Source organism: Silene latifolia, chromosome 2 (genome assembly GCF_048544455.1).
Source record: "Silene latifolia isolate original U9 population chromosome 2, ASM4854445v1, whole genome shotgun sequence".
In the NCBI taxonomy this organism is placed as follows: Eukaryota; Viridiplantae; Streptophyta; class Magnoliopsida; order Caryophyllales; family Caryophyllaceae; genus Silene; species Silene latifolia.
This window is the reverse complement of record NC_133527.1, coordinates 118,275,513-118,281,895: the sequence shown is the minus strand read 5'-3', so window position 1 is coordinate 118,281,895 and position 6,383 is coordinate 118,275,513.

Here is a 6,383-nt window from a genome sequence, read left to right as displayed (position 1 = left end):
GTTTTACTATAAAATTGACACAAAATAAATTGTATTTTTCTCTTGAATATTTCGGTCAAGAGGGAGTATTTTGTGAGATTTATTTCTCTAGAAATCTCATAAGATGTAGAGAGAAAGCATTTTTCTTACACTAGAAAAATATAAAAGATGTGAATGAATAATTGTGAAGGAAACATCCTCTATTACCAAAGTGAAAACCGGTTGGAGGAGAATGATGTCCAATGCATGGGCTAGTTTTTCTACCCAAGAAAAATAGGCATGCAATGCTACAAGTTAGGTTTTCATCATTGTGTTTTCCACTTAAATAAAAACACAATATATTATCCTAAACATCCTCCATTATTTCGGCACATATAGATAAAATGGGAGGTCCATTTTATTTTGTCATTTGTCAATTGTGACATATGTGACATGTTACTTGACATGTGAATTTGTAATGTATTTTTATCATATTAAAAATCAACATACTCATAAAATATGTCATTTACAAAATCGACTAGTAATTCGTAATTACTTATACCAAAACGGTTTATCAAATTATAAATTACAATGTCTTGTATTTATAATAAATTATTCATTCAATTTCAATTTCAATTGTTTCGTAAACAATAATTTAATCCAAGCAATAAAACAATTCAATTACTTAGACCGTATCTATTATAATCGAATTATAATAAGACACGTTAATTTTACTCACAAAATCATCCGTCAATTTTTAAGCAATTTAATTAATCCGTATCGGCATACGATTAATTAAATAATCAATTAAGAGTATTTCCCTATAGGTATGACCTAAGGGGATCAACTGATCACCACCGTCGCACGACAGTAATGTCAAAATCTAGTCAGCCAATCATTACTGTTATGTGTGGACCAGTTGACTGTAAAATATTACATCCCACATGTATTCTTAAAATGAGATTTAAACATGTGATCATCATGATCAACAGTCGTGATCGCATTATTGTCGGAGGACACTTATTCCAACAATCTCCCACTTGTCCTCGACAAGTGTGCATCACCAATTCTCTTGTCCTATTACTATCTCCCACTCAATGCAAGGTGTCTTTCAGGTCGTAGTTGCAAGTGATCATATCGAGAGTGGTTTCCTCGATCTTGAGAATAACTGATTGACCGGAATCATCTACCATAGATACCTTCCGAGCGTGGCCACGCATTTCCAGTTTATTACTCCTCGAGTGGCCCTGAGATATTGTTTTAACCCTGACAAGGGGGTGGACAATTCTTATCGTACTTATTCCCTTCGACTAGCCACAGCCATCATAACCCAAAATATGCCCATTTGACCCCATTTACGAAGGTCGTAGTAACACAAATCAAAGTTAATCTGAAACTATGCCACCTTAGGCGAACAATCTTTAGTCAAAAGAATCGACTCATTAGAATACTATAGTAGCTCTCGCCACGACCAGGCTATATAAATTTGCCAGAACTCTATAAGCGGTCATATGGCCCGACAAAGTGTTCCTAACAGTCTGCCTATGTGATCGACTAGTCATCTCACATGACTCTATGGCACTTGAACTTGCCATCAATCGCATCACACTCTAGTCACTTCGAGACGTCACCTCATACAAGCGACTATGGGCTAATACTATGTTAATCCGGGTTCACTTTAACGGGGTTCAACGTTGTCTCTACAACCCGTTTGGATGTAACAAAGTATAATAAAAGAGTTTTAAAGTAAAACTCGAACGACAAATGCGATTATCACATATGAATAGTCAATGCCTGATTACTATTTCATGTTCTATAATCTAATTTGATCTTGTACGTAGTTGTTTATTTCAATTCAATTGAAATTACATGACTCATCATTTTTAGCCTTTGAGAAGGCTTTGGTTAGTAGGTTTTATCAATTTCTTTTACCTTACTCAACCTTACTACATACTCGTTTTCCTTTGTAATGTATACATTTGCATTACAAAACTTTCTAAGTACGTGTCGAGATCCAATCAAGACATAGGCCTTCTAGCCTTAGAATAGCTCCCACTGTTTTCACATGTGTGCAGGACTCATCCTTCTTGCACATTTCATGATTGCAAGTGTACTCAATTTCCGTTGTAAACATTTCTCATTGTTCTTTATTGCCTAGAACGATTCTAGAAAATCTATTTCTTAAACAACATAACCACAATGGTATCTTAACCATCCTGATGTGTTTTGATTATGGTTTTGTCGGAAACCATGCGCAATCTCAATTGTCAATTGTCATTTGTGTAACACCCTTACACAAAATTGCATCATAAACACTTTTCTTTACTTCCTTAATGCTTCTGCAAGCACTTAAGGGTAATCTTTATGGCTTACTTGGTAAAGATTACTTAAATTCGATTTTGAAAACAATTCATCATACTCAAAGTATATGAAGTGTTATACATCATTACTCATTTAATTGATCCGGCAGCGGAAGCAAATGGAATCAATCAAATATGTTCAATTCGATTGAACTAGTCATGAATCTTATCAACATAAGACTCCTTATTTGACGCTAATATCATGTGGATTTATCTCCATAAATCTAGATATAAGGATGTATTATATATTTCTCCAAAAGTCTTAAATCATTCCCAATGATCAATATGTCATCCACATATAAGACTAATTAAAATTTCCGTAACTCCCACTAAACTTCATGTATAAACACAACTTCTCGACTTATCGAGAAATATTTTATCACATGATCAAAATGTTGATTCCAACTCATTGATGTCCTACTTAAGACCATCTCTTAAGTTTCACATTATCTTAGGATTGCAAGAATCTTCAAAACATAAGACATGTATTGAATACATTCCTTCTAATTGAAGAAGTGGGTTTTAGATTCACTTGCTGTATGTGTATCCTCATAATGAAACACAATCCCTAAGAAGATCCAAATAGACTTAAGCATTTCAATTAGTGCAAAACCCTTTGCAAGCAATCAAGCTTGGAAATCTCTCTTTATTAGTGCAAAACCCTTTGCAACTAATCAAGCCTTGATATCTAACAATTCACTTGGAATTTATTTCGGATTTTCATGGTTCTAAGCCTTGTATTGAGTTGTGACTTTAACACTCTCATGTAAGTCATATGTTTATTACTTTCCAGAAGTAATCAACTTGAATCAAACAATTTCTTTGTAAGTTGTAAGCTCTTTACTTTCTTAAAAGTAACATGAATTCATCATCTTCAACAAGTGACGACTTTAACCTCCTAGGTTTTGAAGAAACAACGTCTTACACAAAACGTCTCATGTAGCAAAGAAAGACCAGTTTCTTGTGACATAACATTCTTTGTGGCTCTTTGAATAATTTCTCCCACTCTGTCTTCTAAAAATAAACTTGTTTTCTAGTAAGACAGTTTCACGAGCCACAAACTCGTTGTACTCGTGATAATTAAAAGGGAAAAATGAGCATTTGTTTCTTGTGTAAGCTTACAAACATGGTACCCTACCATATCATATCTCATATGATTCGTTTTAGTTTTAGTGGAAAAATAATTTAGACAAAATATAAAATCCCCAAAAGGATCAAGTAACTCAAAGTAACTTGATTGAAGTCCAAACCATATCGAATAGCGTTTGAATTCTTATCCAATCACACATTATCCCATAATGCGTGCTAAGAGAGATTAATTTGTGATACTATATCACATTTCCTTTGGTTTATATCAAAGTCTTCACTTTGATAATCCCATCACGACTAAATCGTGATTCTTTGAACACTTTGAACTTCTTCAAAGATTTCTCTATTTACCTTATTAAGTGAACATATTAGCGTCAACTTAAATCATTGGTAAAAGAAAATGATCAACCTATTCTGTATCAATGATTTACAACCTCGATTTCCAAACATGAGATATCTTGCTTTGAATACAAGATACGCATATACCATTAACAATCTAATGTTTTCAAGAGTACTCGATAACTCTTTGCGTTCATCATTCTAGAATTTAAGGTTTAATCTTAGGTTACCAATTTGAGTCTTGTATCATCTTCATGATATATCATTCTAGTTTGGTTTAGAATATAATGACTTTGATAATGGGCTAGCCATACATCAAATCATGGTGTATAGGGTCACAAAAGTGATACCTCTTTTGTATCTTAACAAGTATATATTCTTATTTAGAGTTTATGTACCTAATAGTCATAATTAAGTACAACTATAAACCCAAAACTAGATTGAATACACAATGACTCTATCTCTCAACATCATTGTTGCTAGTCGTCATATTCTAATCATCCTATGTATCAAGTACAATGATGAAAACCACCATTGGTAACTAATATTGACGAAGTAGTACTAGCAAAACTTATGTTAATCGAATAAACATTTAAAGAAGAAGGTCTCATTAGATGTCCCACAACTAACTTGTTGATTCTTCAATAATTTGGGATTATTTCCTTTCTAGTGTCTAACATTTAAGACAATGGAAACTTTATCGGCCGGGATTGAGAGGTGTAGTATCGTCATTCTCAATAACTTTACCTTTAACATTACCTTGTATCAATTCCATTCTAATTTTACTTCTTGAACCTCGTCCTTTTCTTAACGGTTTAAGAGAATGCTCCCACTCATTTCAAAGAATCTTTACTTAGAGAAACAAAGTTGAATCTTATGAAGACTACTCTTCAATTCAATCGTTTTAGTCTTAAAACTTTCATTGAAGTGGTTGCGTTATTTTGGACAATTACGAATTATGACAAATCTAATTACCAAAACAATTTATCGCTTCAAGGTACTTAATTCAATTAAGTATATGAAAAACAATCCATTGTAAGTATATGTGTTAGTCAAGAATCAAAAACCTGTTTGATAATGAGTAACTTTAATCTATACTCTTTACAAGAGATCCTTAGCAATGGTTCATTTGTGGTTTTAGAAGCAAATTCATATTTGTCTTTAGTTACGATGTTTTAATGGAGATTTGAACTAAAATCGAAATGATATTGTATATGAATTGTGGTAAAGAAATAGAACAATATGATAACGGAATAATGAAAACAAAACATTCATCGTTATAATAATACTTGTAAATAACAAGTGAAGCATTTACATAGTGACCTCTACCCAACTATGATAAATGATTCCAAGATCCAAATTCTTATTAACTTGGGCACGGGATAGCCGATGAAACCCTTATCAATATAACTCGGTGGATTAACTCTTTAATCGATTCTACTTTTAGAACTCTTGGTCGATAAAATTACTCTAATATTTATCTATAGCCCGGAACACATGCGACTACGGTCACGAATACTTCCGTTGAGGTCAATCCAAATTTCAAATAAATGTGTCCATGATCCAAATTCACATCAACTTGGGCACGAGATAGCCGATGAAACCCTCATCAACACGAATTCGGTGGATAGACATTTATCACCCACTTCCCCTACGTAACAAGGTTTGTACCCCGGGATGGCCGAGTGCACTCCCTCGCGAAATAGGTTTTCATGGTTTCTACTTTTTGGTAAGGCTATGTCTCAATTGTTTATTTTTAGCGAGAGGTCATGTCAATTTATTATCTATCACGTTTTAAGTGAACTAAACCGGTGAACTATGAAAATTATAATTGACACGGTCGATAAACTCGATTAAAAGGACACTGCATGTTTTAGTTATGGCGATTTAGCGATGCATGCAACATATAAATAAAATGCAAAACATAAATTAAATCCTAGTATGGCCTTCCTAAAATAGAAAATCTAATTAACTATTACATATTCGGAAACCAACTCCATTGGTCCCTTGAACTTCGGTTTTGGCACGCATCTCGAGGTAACACCGTCTTTATGTATCGCCTTCTTGAGTGACACTGTCTTCAAGGAACTCCGGAATAAATAAATTACATAACAAATTACATAATTTCCTATTATATATTTGTAATTAAAATAAAATAAATCTATTAAATTACAAAACGGTGATACGAGATCACAATAAATTACAACCGAATCGATATTCCCATACATTTCGGGTAATACCAATTAAAAACTAAGGCCATACTAAGTAAAATTACATAATTCAAAATTACATAAAATAAAATTATGACAATCATAAATAAAATGCAGCATTATAATATGTATGAACATGCCCAATTTTATGTTAAATCGCCTTTAAGGAGCCAATATCATATATTAATCGATTTTCACGGATTTGCGTGATTCAACCTTTTAAAATCACAATAAATTACATAAAATCATATTTATGCACAAGTTAATTACCCTAACCATCTTAGGACTCAAAATTAGTCTCCACTAACAATTTGACTATAATTAACTTATATTTCTTAAAATTGTTCATTAATGGACTCAAAATTATAATAAAATGCCATAAACTTCAAATAAATCACAAAAATTTCAAATAAATTCAAAATTTGAA